Raw genomic sequence first — 19,409 nt, forward strand, 5'->3', positions numbered from 1 at the left:
AGTCTGTGATTTTTAATTTTCTTTCTTTTTTTATCTATTATTTTCTTTCTTTTTTTCTTTTTACAGCTGGGGGGGCTGCAGTCCGGCAGTCCAATAGCACGGGCCACCCCTGAACATAACAGATTATAGTGGTTTGGTCACATGTACATGAAAGCAAAAGACAATCTGGTGAAGACGATTTAGGAGCAACAGGAGGAAACGAGGGTGTCCAGCAAAGAGGTGGTTGGGTTGTGTAAGAGAAGACCTGCTACGGTCAGGTATGGCAGTCAAAGGAGGTAGTAGAGTGGCTGTGAACTGAGACAGATGATAACAGATGACCCAACACCCCAACCCCCTGTAGAAAATGGAAACAAGGCGGTCGATGATGATGACAACGATGATGATCAAGGGCACCTTTTGGTTCCCTACTTATAGAAACCTACTTGTCAGGTGATCACATCCATCAAGACATCTGTTCATTTAGTAATCACACACCTTGAGTGAATAATACTCATTAAAAAAAGAGAAAGATTTAGTTTTAAGACAGAGAAAAGGAAAGATGTTTTTGTATGGGAGCACAGGGGGTAAAGTCTTCTGTATGTCTACAGTTTTTGTTTTCAAAGCTGCACAGCACCAAGTACCACAGATATGAACAAGCCCTTTGCATGGTCTTAGTGTAGTATAGCAGTAGTGTACTGAGACACAGCAGGAGGTCTTTCTGAAGAGTGACTTTTGAGCCATATTCCCCTTAAGCCAGGTACACCAACAGAGCAAGACCTTGGACCCCACATGAAGTGTTTGTGAATTCTATCCTTTAAGAACATTACTGGTAATTTATTAAAATGTATCATGCAATTAAAGGAATACAGCTGAGGATATGGAATTTGAGAAATATTTGAAGAAAATTACTTCAGATTTTAAAGAACAAGAATGTTTCCTATCTTTTATGCAGTAATATTAACAGATAGTTGTCAGAAAGTGCAAGACGAGAGTCAAAATTTGTCCCTGGAATATAAGAAAAGAAAGTCTTGAGTATGTACAAGCACCAAACAAAAATAATCATCAAATTCAATATACAACTGAGAGCAAATTAAAATATTTTTACAGCAGACACTGATGTTACTGCATATGTTAGTCAAAATGCATTTTTTAACTAAGAAAAACAAGAATGATAACCTTGCTAGAAAAGAAACCTGTTCATAGGGAATAGATCAGGCAGTAGCAAAAGGTGAAATGACGCAGAGTGTGTTTGAATGCTGAATGAATACTGAGCAAACTCTGACACAGAAAGGCTTTGTTTAAGGTTTTTGTACATTTTTAGCAATATCTGAAATGGACATTTTATGCTGGTAGAGCAGAAAGTTTACTGAAGCAGAAACTGAGGAAGAATAATTTGCAGTCAAGAGTGTGGACCCTTCAAATGCCATAACCAGTTAAATCTAATCTGTGTCATTAGTTTTGCTTTCCAAACAGTAAAAATAATCCAAATAAATTTTAGAGGAGGAGACAAAGAAAGCAATTTACATATTAGGGCAAATTAATAGCAATGCAAACTAAGTGAATGCAAATATTGCGAGAAGTTAAAATGAACTTTATAAAATTAATAGCAGGTTGAAGGCCAAATGCCTGAATAAAGTAAAACAGCTGTCTATAACTGTTAAAATATTCTATAAGAAAATGTTGTAAGGGCAGGAAATTGCTTTTTAATAAAGCTCTGTGTAAAAAGCAAACAACTCATATTATTATTCTTAGCTCTTTGAGTGTAGCATTTTTTTAATTATAAAATTGTAACTAAATCTGCAGCCATCCAAACTGCACTAATAAGATGGTCATTATTAGGTATTAATTTTGCAACTTTAGGTCATGGTTGTCCCTTTCTCGCCACAAAGAAATGCAAGACAGAAATAACACAATATGTTTTCTGAGTAATTACATTCCAGTAAGTTAATATAATTTTAACTGTGCTCTTAAAGCCTGACAGCTATCAGTTGGAATGTAATCTAACATAGAATGGGCACATCCTGTAAAAGAGGAAATATAATTTACATAATGGTTCATTAATTCCTCTGCCATTCTACATAACATTTAACACTTCATTCACTGAGGAATGTTTTCTGCAATGTGCTGTCAAACTTGCGTCTGCCTGAATTACAGCTAGCAAAAAAAAAAAAAAAAAAAAAAAAAAAGTTATGCACTGTATCTTTATCACAGCTTTCATTCTTGCAATGATAGCCTAACTGCCAAAAGCATACTGTTGAAATGGAAAACTCATTTCAAATATGCTGGGAAGAAAGAAAGTGGAAAAACCACTTTTTAATCACAGGCAACATATTTATAGTATTTACTTTTTATTCTTTATTAATCATCAGACCCTAGAAACACAACTTCTATTTTCAAGAATGAATATAAAAACAAACATAAGTGTCTGGATAATATAATACACACATTGTTAGAGTTAAACACAGGGTTATAGACTGTACCTTGCTTATGGCTCAATATTTCATTTTTATTATTTTTAATTTATGTATTATTTTGGTTATTAAGGTAGTTGATAACATTAAGTTTGCAAATGACTGCAAGCTAGGAGCAGTTATTGAATCCCCAGATGACTTAGCCATCCTGCAGGAAGGTTTGTCTCAAGTAAATAACTGGTGCTAAAATAATGGACTAAAACTAAATTCCAAAAATGCACTATTGTATAGTTTGGAAAGTCATCAATGCCCAGGGAACTACCAGACTACCCCTAAGAGTTAACCTACTTGTTTGGGATTTGTGAATTTATGTGGATACTGACCTAACATTTGACTAACATGTCTACTGTTGTAAGAAAGTCGTTCTATATTGCACAGCTTATAAAGAAAGGGATTATTTCTAGATCTAGGGATCTCATTGTCCCCCTTTACGCAGCCCTCATTAGGCCAATCATTGAATATAATGCCCCTTTTGGCATGTACAATGTGTCCGGACACATGCAGCAACTGGAACACCCACAGAGATACTTTACTAAATGGATACAAGGCCTAAACCGCATGTCCTACATGGACCAATTCAAAGCCCTGTCACTATATTCAGTATCCTACAGACTGCTAAGAGGTGACTTGTATCATAAGACATGTTCTGATCCATTACTGATGGATTTACTGCTCATCAGCAAGTCAGATGGCATCAGAAATACTTGGTCTAGGGATCTTAACCTCTTGGAGGGACATTTACATCTTGCAGAAGATACCACTGCTGTGGAACAGACTCCTCATCCACATAAAACAAAGTTCATCCCAGTCCACATTCAAGTACAACTTAGATCTGTGAATGGGAAACAGAAAATTTACTCCGGGACATCCCTCTGTAATACTAATAGACAGTCAGCTCCTAAATGCTTTATTCCATTAATGGATCCCCTCAAATTATTTATGGTATGATCCCAGATATTCTCATTAGTGGTAAACTATAATTATTGACCATGAGATGTGTAAGGCCAATCTATAACCAAATGCAATAGGTATTCTTGAGCACAAAAAGAGAAACTAGCTAGGCTTAAAGTGCCCTGTAAGGGCAGCTAGCCTAGTACTTACCTATGAACCTATAAACATATCCACATTTAACCCAAACAAGCATGTGAGGACATACATTTATAGATGAAATGGGTTACAAACATACCTCTCAACTGCCCAGATTTTCACAGAATGTCAAGATGTTTGCCTCATATTTTTGGTCTATTTCTCATAAAATGTATGGCTTTCTGGAAAATCACTGGGATGATCTGAGTACTGAAGTCATTAAATAATGACTTACATTTGAGTTTTAAACTTCATGTCCTTCAGAAAATGTATGTTAACACAAACCCTGTTACTCTAACAACTTTCTAAGTTTATAAAAGCAATATTTATAATCTGTACCTATTTTGGGCCTTTGTCTCCCCATTTTGTCCGGCTTTGTCCAGATTTCTTGCATAAAGAGGTTGAGAGGTATGGTTACAAATAAATATGAATACTCTTTTTTTATCAAGTACTGAACATGCAGTTATTTCCTGTGTAGATCAATAAGACAGAGGAACACAACATCTGTGGACCTATGTAGAGTATGCAATGGAAAACAGGAGAGAAATCAAAAACATAAAGGAAAGAAAAGGAATGAACTAGTTAATATGGTGGGTGAGAGACAGCTTATTAGTGGTGTATGAAGGAAGAGATAAGGCTCCTAGAGAGCATTTTAGCATTTTCCTAAAACTATATAAGTCTTGTGACTTGGTAAGATTCTAAAAAGTGTATTTGCTAAGCTCTTCTGCAAACAGCAAAGAATTTTGACTTGTCCTAAATTGAATAATGATGTGTTCCAAGCACTGCCAGGCATGTAGTGACCTGATGATGTGGCTAACTACATCAAGAAAAGATTTAAATCTGCTCATGGTAAGCAATGACCCTTAAAAAAGGTTGTGGTTAAGTAGGGCTGCTGAATCATCTCTTGATCATGATGGAACATTACTGCATTTCATTGTAGAGAAGGCAGTGATAAGTACACAGTGGTGTCCAGAGAATGAATATGCAGATAGTGGTCTGGGTAATGGCAAGGAATAAAACAGTCTGAGTCAGTGGTAATCAATGATAACCTGTACACCAGGGTTGCCACCTTTCTTTGTGGTCAAAACCAGACCAAGGCCACAACCCTCGTACCTAATGGACAAGGCATTGGTCTTCTAAGTCAGAGACTGTGGATTTTAGTTCCATCTGTGGTGTCATATTCTTGCCCCTTAATGTTCGTAAGTTATTTCTCAGAAGTCCAGGCAAACTTGGACGGCCTGTGGCTGACCAATTTCGCTGACGACTGCAATTTTTTTTTTCTGATGAAATTCTGAACATATTAAAATAGAACAAAAACACTAAAATTATCATTTGTTTCCTTTGCACCCATTTCTTTGAGTTTTGAAGTTTGCTTTACACTGTCTTTTTAAGTTTAAATTAGGAGTAATCACTGAGTCCCCTAACAATGTTAATATACTGTAGAAAGGGTTAGTGCAGACAAATGATTGATGCCAAAGCCATGGATTAAAGCTAAATGCAAAAAATGCATTATTATTCCCTTTGGAAAAGAAGACATCCCTGCTAATTACACTATAGACAGCACCCCCCTAAGTGTAGACCCAGTGGTATGTGATCTGGGTACATTGACCATCACATATCCACAGGAGTAAGGAAATCCTTCTATGTGGCACATCTTTTGAGTAAAGACATCACATCTGGATCTAAGGATGTTATAATTCCATTATACTCGGCCCTCATCAGACTGATAATTGAGGACAATGCTCCCTTTTGCATGTATCTCACCAGACACCTGCAACAACTGGAGCGACCACAGATGCTTCTCAGCAAAAAATTACAGCTTACACAAAACAAGTCATACGCGGAATGACTGAAACCCTGTCACTGTATTCTCTCTACTATGGGTTGCCAATGAGTGACCTGTGCCTGGCTTACAGGGCAGTCTCTGACCCTGCCCTGATGGAAATGCTATATATTTGTAAAGCAAACTGCACAAGGGTCACTCATTTCAGTTATCTTAACCTAGCCCCTGACATGAACAAGTCATGCTGAAGAGATAGATACTCAATGCTAGAAGTCTAAACCTCAAAATGCACTCTCTCGAGGCACTCCTAAAAATGGAGAGCATTGATATCTGTGCAGTAACTGAGACCTGGTTCAAGGCTCCAAAGAGGACCCCTGCAATACCAGGCTACAATTCTTACCACACTTTTCGGCCACAAAACCAGGACTGAAAAACTAAAGGTGGAGGAGTGTCCATATTCACCAAGGATATTCACACCTCCAGGCTAGTTACCCAACACAATGCATCTGAAATTCTCCAGGTGCAACTAACACTAGGTAAGACTGCAATCCAAATTGTAGCTTGCTACAGATCCCCAACCATGCCCCAAGATTCTCACTACACCTTTCTAAACATACTGGAAAATATTAAGATACAACCAAACACCCTAATACTGGGTGATTTCAACTACCCTGCCATTAACTGGGAAAACTACACCGGTACCAACTCCTTTTCCCAACGGTTCTTGGAATTCATAAATTCCAACGCCCTGGATCAACTAATCCACTGTCCCACCAGGGGCTCCAATATCCTAGACCTGGTCATTACCAACATGGGAGATAGATTCTCCACACCAGTGGTCACCCCCTCATTGGTCAGGTCTGACCATAAGCAAATCACCCTTGACATCCACATCCCACCCCCAACCCCCAGTAAGGAAACCTCCTTAACAAACTTCTCCAAAGCCAACTTCAAGCTACTGAAGTCAGAAGTGAAAACTTCACAACACCCACACAGACGGGATCTGGAAGTTTGACTGCAGAATCCTACACTAAGGCACTGTATGAGCACATCCACTCGTGCATGAATCATGCCATCCCAAATAGAACCAAGATGCTCTTCTCCAAAAAAAGGAAGCCAATCTGGTGGTCCCCTGCTATAAACAAACTATACAACAGAAGGAAGAAACAGTTGCAAAAAAGAGGAAAATCCCAGGATGCAAAAAACTCCCTCACCAGCCTCAGTAAGAAGCTGAGATCCCTCATAAAATCCTCAAAAGCTAGTTATGAAAATAAAATTGCCAAAGATTCCAAAGACAACCACAAGGCATTCTATAGTTATGTCAAGAATCTAAATGGCAATGCTCAGATCTGCTCTGAGTTACAACAGAATGGCATTAAATATACTGATCCCAAGGATATTGCCAATATCCTGGCAGATCAATTTAGTGCCAACTTCACCCCACTCTCACCCCCTAAAGGGCCCATCTCAATACCAAAAGATTGCCAAATTCCGATAATCACAGCCACACAGGTAGAAACCACACTCTCCAAAGCTAAGAATACAGCATCCATGGGACCAGATGACATCCCAGGCTGTGTACTACATGAACTACAAAATGAACGTTCACCTCACCTAAGTGTCATGTTTAATCATAGCCTCACCTCAGGCTTCATGCCCACTGAGTGGCACACAGCTACAGTTATCCCGCTCCACAAGGGAGGATCCACCTTGAATCCCTGGAACTACCATCCCATCAGTCTGACAAGCCTGATTTGCAAGGGCATGGAACGCATTATCATGGAACTTATAAACAAAGACATTGGCAACCTTCAAACACTGGACCCCACCCAGTTTGGGTTTGTGAAGGGCCGATCTTGTCTCCTGAATCTGATTGACTTCTTCGAATCAGTCTCCAGAGCTGTGGACGAGGGTAAGGCAGTCCGCACAGCCTATCTGGACCTCGCCAAGGCCTTTGACACCATCCCCCACTCTGGAATCACAGATAAACTTACTAAGCTGGGCATAAATCCCTACGTCACTCGATGGATTGCTAACTGGCTTACTGACAGAACCCAGACAGTAAAAGTAGTCGACTCCAAATCCAGCTCCAGACAAGTGACAAGTGGAGTACCTCAGGGTTCAGTCCTGGGATCACTCTTGTTTGGCATCTACTTCTCTGAAGTACAGGCCAACACTAAGAGACTCTGGCTAACAAAGTTTGCAGATGACTGCAAACTGGGAGCCATTATTGAATCCCCAAATGATGTGGATATTCTACAAAAGGGCCTTACAGAAACAGATGCCTGGTGCCAGAGCCATGGGCTCAAGCTTAATGCCAAGAAATGTATAGTTATCCCCTTTGGAAAAAAACATGTACCCATGAATTACCACATAGGTGGCAGGACACTAAACATCGAAAGTGTGATGAGAGACTTAGGGACACAGGTGGACAGTGGTCTCACTTTCGATAACCACATTGCCACAACAGTCAGGAAATCCTTCTATGTGGCACACCTCATCACTAAGGGCTTTTCATCCAGAAAAAAGGAGGTCATTGTCCCACTGTACTCAGCCCTCATTAGACCCATTATAGAGTATAATGCCCCATTTGGTATGTACCTCACAAGACATCTGCAACAGCTCGAAAGGCCACAGAAATACCTCACTAAAAAAATCACAGGCCTAAAGCAGATGCCATATACTAACCGTCTAAAAAAACTCCAGCTAAACTCTGTGGCATATCGTCTACTCAGAGGCGATCTCTGCTTAACATACAAGGCCATGTCAGACCCTGAGCTGTTGGACATGCTCCACTTAAAGAAATCCCAATCCCTCAGAGCCACATGCTCCAGGGATCTAAACCTTGTCATCACAATGAACAAAGCATGCTGGAGGAATAGGTTCCTGACCCAGAGACTCCCCATACTCTGGAATAGACTGCCCATACATATCAAGCAGAGCGCTTCATTGGCCCTCTTCAAAAGGAACCTTGATGATTGGATGGGAGATAGGAAATTCACCCCGGGGATCATGTCAGTCGCCCTTCTAGACAGGGGCCTGGATAAGTAAATATTGTGGGAAGAAATATCCAGGGAATTGTTATGGCTAGGCTTGCATAGGCCCTAGGGCCGATAGCCTAGTACCAACCTATGAACCTATGAACCTATGAACATCTCCCAGAGACTACCACTTCTCTGGAACAAGCTTCCAGTTCATGTGAAAGTGAGCCCCTCCCTGAACCTCTTCAAATGCAACTTAAATCAATTGATGGGTGACTGTAAGTTCACTCCTGGAGTGCTTTTTACTTACTCCCTTATATTTGGACCTATTGGCGACCCACCTTTATTCATGTTGCTACTTTTTACTCATGTAGAACAACAACCACTAAAAGACCCAGCCATGGATGCCTGTAAACTAGGCATGAATTAATCCAGAAAAGATAAAAGTTGTTAACTATTACTAATCTCTGTTCTCACTAACCTATCCTTTTCCCAATCAGCTACTGATTGGTTTCACAGCTATCTAACTGGCTGCTAACAATCAGTTGTCTGGCTTAATGACCTATCTACTTGACTTCCTGTAACACTCAGTGTTCCCCAAGGCTCCATCCTTGGCCCCCTACTATTCTCAGTCTTCACCAATGATCTATTCACAGCCACCAAGCATGCTTCTTTTGTACAGTATGCAGATGATTCCACCCTCATCTTCTCATCCCCAACTATACCTGAATTTTACAGAATCACAGAGGAAGCCTTTTCATTTGTAGAAAGCTGGCTATCTAATGCCCAGTTATTACTCAGTCTGAGCAAGACTAAACTCCTTATCTTCCAGCCCACTAAATCTAATCCAATTATCCCCCACTTTAATATTCCAGCCAAAGACAATACCGTCATCTCCCCAACAGAACACACCAAACTACTTGGTGTTGAGACTGATAACAATCTCAGATTTGACACTCACATTTCTCTTACCATAAAAAAGGTTCACAAAAAACTAGATGCATTGCACAGAAACAAACAATTCCTCACCAAGACAGCCAGAATTTTTGCTGCCAATTCCTGCATAATGTCCATTTTACTCTACGCCTCACCTATACTTACCTAACTTAGACAAACAGACCTAAACAAGCTCGTGGCTTGCTACAATAAAATTGCTAAGTTTGCCACTGGTGGATCTTATCGCAGCCACCCCTGCATCTCACTTAGAGAACTTGACTGGCTTGAACTCCTTCGACTTCATCACCTGAATCAACTCTCTCTCTCGCCCACAAGTTAGTAAACCATCCTCTTAAAGTTGTATCCCTTCAAAACCTGCTCCAGCCCTACTGCTCCACTAAACCACTACGCTCCAGCAGCAAAAATCTACTTCTAGTGACCAAACCCAAGAACTCAAGTAGAAGAAGCCTTATTCTCCTGCATCATAGCCAGATTATGGAACAATCTCCCTCCCTATATAACCACACTACCTTCTTGCAATCACTTCAAGACTGCACTAAAAACTCACTTAAAAAGTCTCTGGTTATGCCCATGCACCAATCCTAACTAGTAACCCTCCTTTTTACCTCCCCTTCCTCTCCCCTCCCCTAGCCACCCCTCCTAACACCATCTGATCATTGCATTCCTTCCTCTGCTGGCTCTGACTCACCCTTTAACCCCATTCCCTCCTCACTCAGTCTCGCAAACCTGTTATAACATGCTTAACTACCAAACTTCATCTTAACTCCAAATACATATCCAACTGACTTACACCTAGTTTACTCTCACTACCACATATACTACTCACTCAGTTTCCCCTCGTACTCCTCTGTCTTCCCCTTCCATCCCATTAGCCCTTCTAGCTTGTTCCACCTTCATGTGAAGCATCTGCTTTATATCTGTTTGAGTTTAGTGCAATATTTGTATATTAGATTTAAGTTTATGAGTTTAGAACAGTATCCCGTTGAGCTCAGTACTATCTGTAGATACATCCTACCTTTATTCCTAGCCTCTAGCTAGATATTGGTATATCTGTTCATTACTATGTTTCATATTGTATGTATACCTAATGTTTGCTGCAGTATATATTATTTGCTACTGTATGTATGGCCTCCAGTGAAAAAGGACCTAGGTTCAGTTGGAATTTCCTGGTAAATAAATAAATAAATAATAAGTATTGAGCCATGTGAGTGGTCGGGAAATAGTCAAGTGCGATTATAAGCATTTTTCTGACAAGAAACTGGCTCCTTTTGTTTCAGGTGTACAATACTGGCATTATGTTTAAAGGGAATTGTTACTTATTGTTTTTACTTTCTGGCTTAAATGATGTGTGAATGTTTGAAGTTTGTCAAGGACACAGTGAAATGTTTCCTTTTGTTTCTCCTACAAACGTCATAGCATCCTTTATCTGAGTTTCAGGAAAAGAAACTTCAGTTTCAGCTTTTTTCTGAAGAAGGGCATCACAGCACTGAATAGCCTCTTCCTGCTACAATACAATACATGTACTGGAACAAGTGCCAGGTGTAGGAATGAAAACAATACACTTCTTAACTTTCTGCATCAAAACAGAAGACACAAGCTACATAGCCATGGGCAATGCTTCAAAAGAGCAGGCTAAGCCACAATTATGACAGTATTCTGTAGCCCATATAATTTTGCCTAATTGAACTCCTTGATTCCAAGAAGGCATTTCCAAGCTGAAAAACACTATATGACCTTTGGGTGCTGAAACACCTAATACCTGGACATTTGACATTGATTGTTTTCCTTTTTAATTGCTATTCCAGAAAGTATTTACCTGTTGTAGTGCCTAGGCAAACAAAATATCTGTTGGATTTTCTAGGTATAATAGTATGTACCAAGAAAATACAAATGACTTTCAAGACAGAATATTGCTGTCAACTAAATGCATGATCTCACTTCTAACTATCTTAAAGACCATTTCAGTGCAATATTTTCAGATCCTTTCATGCAAAGACTAGAATAAGTTCCTTCTGATTGGATGCTCCTTTTACTTTACCTCTGAAGAGGTTATATAAATTGTATGCAAGTGAAAGCAGTATTTATTCTTTTTTAATGTGTAGTTTAGTAGGCAATTTTTTTAAGTTTCACCCATGGCCTCCTTCCCCCTCAAATAAACACACACACACATACTTATCAACTTCTATGTGGTTATACTTCTAATGTTTAATGGTGATCAAAGAAATACTTCTGCCAATAGTAGTATATTTCAGGTTCTTTTACATACAGACACTGCCCCTGATAATCCAGTTTTGTGATCATTTCAAAGTGATCAAGTGACACTTGTGATCATTTGCTTTCATGTATAAAATAAGTCCAAACCACATATCATCTTTAACTGGACACACTTCATTACTTCGGTAGAAACGACAAGAACCACATTTTCCCCATGGTAATATTCTCTTCTAGTAACACATATGTATATATACCACACCTGACAGCCAGGATCCAGTATCATCTATATATGACAAAGTGGAAGTAGTTTAGTTTCCTTTACACACAGTCTGCTCCTAAGAAAAAATATCAGTCTTAACTAGGTAGACCATTTATGTTTCACATTCGCACGCATGTGCACACACACACACACACACACACACACACACACACACACACACACACACACACACACACACACACACACACACACACACAAAACCCCTGACATTCCAGATCCATGACTGCTTTCATTGGTAGTGCTGCTTAGTTACTTTCACAGACAGACAACCCCTACTGCACAATTACCCAGTTACTACCTTTTATTTATTTACTTATTTATTTATGTGACCAGAGCCATAGACGAGGGCAAAGCCATGCACATGTCTGTCTTAACTTGGACAAGACCTTCAACACTATCCTACATTCGGGCATCATTGACAAACTAACTCAGTTGAATATCAGTCCCTAAGTTGTCAGGTGGGTTGCAAACTGGCTCACAGATCAACAATACTCAGTCAAAGTGGGAGACTTCACCTCTACCCCCAAACGTGTCACTTGTGGGGTCCCACAAAGGTCAGTGCTAGCCCCCTCCCCATTTGGCATATACTTCTCAGAAATCCAGGCCAAAACAGAGGGGCTGTGGATAACCAAGTTTGTGGATGACTGCAAAGTGGGTGCTATCGTTGAATCCCCTAGAGATGTCAACATACTTCAAAAGGGGCTTACACAGACCAATGATTGGTGCCAAAACCACGGTCTTAAACTAAATGCTAAAAAAATGCATCATCATTCCCTTCTGTAAAAACAATGTCCCTGATGATTATAAAATAAACAAATAATGCCAATTCATTAGTGAGAGACCTGGGAACACAAGTTGACTGTGACCTTATCTCTGACCACCATGTGTCTACTGTGGTTAGGAAGGCATTCTGCATCACTCACCTGATTTGCAAAGGCATCACCTCAAGTACAATAGAAGTTTTACCCCCCCATATACTCATCCCTCATTAGGCCTATTATTGAATATTTATTTATTTTATTTATTTATTTTACATTTTTTAACCGGGTAGAGTCCAGCTGGGCAAGTAGCCCGTTTTCAGCAGAAAACCAGGGAGATAAGCTCCATAATAATAATACAAAAAGATTACAACATTTTTTAAAAAGATTTACAAACAATATACAAAAAAGTTTGACAGTTGCCAAAAATCACAATTTACAAAAAGGTGAATGTAAAACAGAAAACATTACATTTCTTAAGCCTTATTATAGACAGTAATATGAAACTCATTAGATATATAACTAAAAACTATTGTGAAGATTGGGAGAAGATAGATGAAGGCTGCCATCCTAGCCAGATAGGATTTTATACATAATTCTATCATTCCTAGGACCCCTCCTGTTCGGTATATACTTCTCAGAGGCACAGGCAAGCACAGGAGGACTATGGCTGACCAAGTTTGCAGACGACTGCAAACTAGGGACCATAATTGATCCCCCGGCTGATACAGACACCCTCCAGAAGGGTCTCACTGAGATGGATACCTGGCGTCAAAATCATGGCCTCAAGCTAAATGCCAAAAAGTGCATAGTCATCCCTTTTGGAAAAAATAAAGTACTCATGAACTACCACATATGTGGTAGTCCCTTAAATACAGAAAATGTAATAAGGGATCTGGGGACCCAAGTAGATAGTAATCTCTCCTTTGATAATCATATTGCCAAGGTGACTAGAAAATCCTTCTATGTGGCCCACCTAATCACAAAAGGGTTCGCATCTAGAACAAAAGAGGTTATTGTACCTCTCTACTCATCACTCATTAGACCCTTCATAGAATACAATGCCCCATTTGGGATGTACCTTACAAGACACCTTCAACAGCTAGAAAGACTACAAAAGTACCTCACCAAGAGGATTATGTCCTCAAACAGATGCCCTATGCAGCCTGACTCAAGAAACTCCAGCTGTACTCTGTTGCTTACCGCTTACTCAGAGGTGATCTCTGCCTGACATACAAGGCCATGTCCAGCCCAGAATTGATGGACATGCCCCACCTAAAAAAAAAAACAAATCCCAGAGAGCCACACTCTCTACAGATATAAACCTCACCACAACGATAAATATGCTGTGAGGGATAGATTCCTGTCCCAGAGACTCCCCATGCTTTGGAACAGGATTCCAATATACATCAGGCAGAGCCCCTCACTAACACTCTTTAAGAGAAACCTTGACGGGTGGATGGAAAACAGAAAATTTACCCCGGGGATCACTGCAGTGGCTCTGCTGGACAGTGGCACAGGGAACTAATGGCTCTGCTGGACAGAGGCACAGGGAACTAATCTGAGGGGGTGGCGAAAGCCAACACATTTTGGCTAGGCTTATAAATGCCCTTGGGCAGATAGCCTAGTACTTACCTATGAACCTATCTGCAAATATAAATGTTGAAGTACACGCTTGTTTTCTTAAATTAAAGAATATGCTGTGAAATGTTGAACTTAAAACAATGTAGCAACATTGCCCTCTGCTGTAAAGAAAGCTAAGTCAAGCATTTCTTGTCTGTCCTTTGAAGTTCAAATTATTTCATGAATGTCTTTGATGTTTACAATTCGGCTCTGGACGGGCTAGATGAAAGCTTCCTGCCTATTGTTTTAAAGCTAAAGTTAATGACCAGAATTTGCATACATAAATGTCTTTTATTGCTCTGGTTTCTGCCTAGGTGTAAAAGAATGTAAATTCAGTTTCTGTTGGCCTGGGAACACCAGGAAAGTGAAAAAATGATGTAATGTTTATCAGAACTGCAATTTCAATTTAAACAGAGAGAATCAGAAGGCATTAAGCATTTTTGTCTTGACTATCCAACTCACAGCACTGTCTTGCTCATATGTAAGTTATCTTGGACTTGTGTTTTCTTTTAGAAATAGCTAGGAACTAGAAATATTAGACTAAGTGTTATACTGTGATGTCAGAACTGTACTACTGAATTATTTTAAGTATTTCTGTATGATCTCTGAACTCTTGACTAACACTGTGTAGTAGAAAGTATTGTCTTGTGCTTTTAATTATTTATTATTAAATATTTTAAAACCTTTTAACTGTGGCTGGTTTGTGTAGAGATAAGTTAAGCTCTAAGAGAACATTGTATGTATATAAGGATCCTGTACCAAGTCACTCTAATAAGCCTTGACTGTTTAGTTATACTACCAATTGAATAATAATATTGCACAGTAATAATTGGACACCCTTTTAAGGGCCTTTGAGTAGCTGATAAGTATTAGCTGGGTGGTAGCAGTGATTTCTACCGTATAGTCTGGGTAAAAGGGGCACAGCTGGGGAACCTGTGCCAGCCTTCCCCAGAAGTGTCTGTGTGGTTGTGTAAACTCTTATCTCAAAGTGTGAGTGTGTCAGCTACTTGGACAGGGATACGAAGCACTGGTTGGACAGAGAGGGTGCTGGAGATTTTAGCTTGCCTAGCTGGCTGAGATCTGGACCCTATAGCTGTGCCAGTGGGGAGTCTTATTGGGGACCTGGAGAGCAAGGGACCGACCAGCCCTGGACTGACTGTGATCTCTGTGTGCTCTTAAGGGAAATTGCACTTTACTGTGTGTATTTGTTATCCTTTCCCTCATATATGAGATGCCTTCTCTGGTGATAGTAGTGAGGATTGAGGCTCTTTGATTGCTGGGCCAGAGCACGGGCATCACATTTGTGTTTGGCAACAGTGGGATATCCACATCACATATTAATTAGTTGGCAAATACTAACTGGCTTGTAGTGGTGTGGGTAGAGTGAATCCTGCAGCTTGTGTACAGTGAGCTTTGAAGGTGTTTTGTACTCTAAAACAGCCATTGAGTGAATACTCAAGAGTTCAGATAACAATTGTTTTATTTCTTTTATTAGCTTAGTTAGTCAGGGTGAGCAGGCAGCATGTCAGCAGAGGAGTATAGAAATCTGATAAGGAGCCAGCTGGCGGAGATGTGCCAGGCTAGGGGACTGGTGCATGGAAACCTGACTAAGGCAGACCTGATTGCAGCCTTGGTTACACCTGCATCAGAAAACAGCAACCAGGAGGACAATAAGACTGGCAGTGGAGATATAATACCCTCAGAGAATGGACAGCTCAGCCTTTCTACAGTGGACTTAAAAATTCAGCTGTAGCTAAAGAGACTTGAGTTGGAGGCCAGACGTGTGGAATTAGAAGCAGCTGAGAGACTGAGGCATCTAGAGAGTGAGGAGAATGAGAAACTGCTACGCCTAGAAGCTGAGGAAAAAGAGAGGCAGAGGCAGCATGAGTAGGAGATGCTGACTCTTTGCCAGAGTCATGGAGGTAATGGGGAAGGGAGTAACTGGATGCCAGAAGCACAAAAGGTCAGTAAATTTCTTCCGTAATTTAAAGAGGGGGATAATTTTGATTGTTTCATTCATATGTTTGAGAGGGTATGTAAACAATATGAAGTTGCCCAAGAGCTTTGGGTACAGTTCCTGACCCCCTTACTCCATGGTAAATCTGTAACTGTATTATCTAAAATGTTTGACGTTGCATGTTTTGATTATACTGCTGTTAAGAAATGTGTTTAAGCTAACACCTGAAACATATAGGAAAAAGTTTCATGTGCATAGACGCAAGGCAGATGAAAGTGTGTGTGAATATGTTGCTGAATTGAGCACTTACTTCCATAGGTAGGTAAGTGGATGTCTGATCACCACTTTTAAAGGGCTGGCTGACTTTTGGTGAGGGAACAAGCCCTTAACACTTTGCCTGAGGACATGAGGATCTTTTTAGCTGATAGACAATGTGCTACTTCAGATGAGTTGGGGAAGAAGGGAAACCTATACCTGGCAAGCAGGGTAGCCCTGGACAGGAAGGGGCCCCCAGTACTGCTCATGGGTCTAAAGGAACCCATGGTGGGCAGCACAGACTGCCCCAACAGGATCTGCCAGTAGCAGGGGAAGCCACTAGTCCAGGTACACATCCAGGAGCTAGGGTTAAATGTTTTGAATGCAACTAGTGGGGCCATGTGGCATACAGGTGTCCACAGAAGCAAGGTGGGGAACAAAAGGAGAGGGAGCCAGTAAGTGGGAAAAATAAAATGCCAATAGTAGGTTGTCTTGAGACAACAGTGATACTGAACTACTATCCTTCAGATGTCCTGAGAGGGAAGGATTTGGATGAGGCAGTACCATGTGTTTATGTAGTTAGATGCAGTCAGGCTAGGAGACAAGCATGTGGGTCTGGTAGCCTGTGGGAGAGCCAGACAGACTGCATACTTGCAGCCAGGATGGATGAGGTGGTTACTTCAGGGAGGGAGCTACTCTGTAGCAGTGAGATTGAAGGTGAGCCACAGCTGCTTATGGGTACTGATGGTCCCTTGGACAGAGTGACTGCAAAGGTAGAGGTGAGTAGTAGTACCCAGACTGACAGTGAGGCACCACTGTCAGAGGATGCCAGACTTCCTGTGGAAGGGGAGCTGGGAAGGGCTACAAGGAGAGAGTTGAGACAGGCTCATCTCTCAGACCCTACATTGCAAGGCTTGAGGCAGGTAGCTAGGGAGGCACCTAATTCTCAAGGAAAGGGGGAATCTGTATACTGGGACAAAGGGTTCTATACAGAGAGTGGTCCCCTGAGGGAGGGCTAGAAGGTGAGAGAGTACAGCAGTTGGTAGTGCCTAGAGCCTACCATCTGGCTCTTCTAGCTATAGCCCATGATATTCCATTTGCAGGTCATATGGGCACAAAACATACAAAGAGGCATATTATGCAGAACTTCTATTGGCCTGGAATTTCCATAGATGTAACAGGGTACTGCAGGACCTGTGAGTAGTGTCAAAAGTTAAGCAAGGCAGGAGACAAGGTGAGAGCTCCTTTGATGCCTTTGCCTATGATTGAGGAGCACCATTTCAGAGGGTAGTTATGGATATTATGGGTCCTCTGAGTAACCCCCAAGTTCCACGTGGAAAAAGTATATCCTAGTGGTAGTGGATTACGCTACATGATACCCTGAGGCAGTGGCTTTGTCCTCCACTGAGGCAGAGAAGGTGGCAAATGCTTTGTTAGAGATTTTCAGCAGGGTAGGTTTCCCAAAAGAAATACTGACTGACAGAGGTGCTAATTTCATGTCAGACCTGCTGGCTTGTCTGTGGAAATCCTGTGGGGTGAAGCACATGAAGACCACCCCCTACCATCCCCAGACTAATAGTCTTGTTGAGAGGTTAAACTCTACAATCAAGTCCATGCTATGGGCATTTGCAGATCATTTTAAGAGGGAGTGGAACAAATATTTGCCCCATCTGTTGTTTGCTTATAGAGAGGTTCCCCAGGAATCCACAGGTTTTTCACCCTTTGAGTTGCTGTATGGGCATAGGGTGAGGGGACTTCTAGATTTAATTCGAGATGAGTGGGAAGGTGAGTGCAAGTCTCACAAGGAGTCTGTTGTGGCATACATCCTAAACCTCAGGACAAGGCTCAGGGAACTCATAGGCTTGCCTCAGGAGAACCTGGCAGAAGCCCAACAACAGAAAAATGTGTGGTATGACAGGAATGCTTGAGCTAGAGAGTATACTGTGGGGCAGCAGGTAATGGCTCTCATTCCTGTCAGACACAACAAGCTGCAAGCAGCTTGGGAGGGTCCTTACAAGGTGATAATAAAGGTAATTGATGTTAACTGCATGGTGGAACTGCTAGGCAGACAGCAGGGGCACAAATTGTACCATGTTAACATGATGAAACCTTACCATGATAGGGAGACCCTTGTGCTGAGCATTTGCAGTGGATTTCAGGAGGAGTCTGAGGGAGATCCAGGGACTGATCTCCTCAGTGAGGCTTGGGCTGACACCTCAGTGGAAGGGGTAGCAATGTGCCAGCAGCTATCTCCTACCCAGGTTCGAGAAATCCGAGCGGTGTTGCAGGAATTTGGGGACATGTTCAGTGGGAAACCAGGGTGCACCCACCTGGTGCAGCACCAGGTGGATTCAGGACCCCAAAGGCCTATTAGGCAGGCCCCTTATAGGGTGCCTGAGAGAGTCAAACAGACTCTCTGGGAGGAGATACAGGGGATGTTGAAACTAGGGGTGATTCAAGAGTCCAACAATCCCTGGGCCTCCCCAGTGGTGCTGGTGCCAAAGAAGGCTGGCAGCACCAAGTTCTGTGTGGACTACAGGAAATTAAATAGTCACACAGAGTCGGATGCTTACCCCATGCCTAGGACAGATGAGGCCCTTGTGCAGCTGGGTGGGGCTAAGTATATTACAACCCTTGATCTTACCAAGCGTTACTGGTAGGTGCCCTTGACTCCCAGTGCTAGAGAGGTCAGCCTTTGTGACTCATTTTGGCTTGTATGAGTTCACAAAGATGCCCTTTGGGATGAAGAATGCTCCAGTGACTTTCCAGAGGCTGATAAATCATATCCTAGTAGGAACCAGAGGGTTTGCCCTTGCTTGCTTAGATGATATTGCCATCTACAGCCATTCCTGGCCAGAGCACCTTCAGCATGTCAGGGAGGTGCTGGGAAGACTACAGAGGACAGGGTTGACCATTAAGCCGAGCAAATGTCAAGTGGGTATGGCAGAGGTCTCCTACCTAGGACATAGAGTGGGGAGTGGTAAGATAAGGCCAGAACCTGCCAAAGTGGAAGCCATTCAGGCATGGCCTGCACCTGTTACTAAAAAGCAGGGGAGGGCATTTTT

This window comes from Protopterus annectens, chromosome 1.part1, assembly GCF_019279795.1.
Source record: "Protopterus annectens isolate FY-2018-M chromosome 1.part1, PAN1.0, whole genome shotgun sequence".
NCBI lineage: Eukaryota > Metazoa > Chordata > Ceratodontiformes > Protopteridae > Protopterus > Protopterus annectens.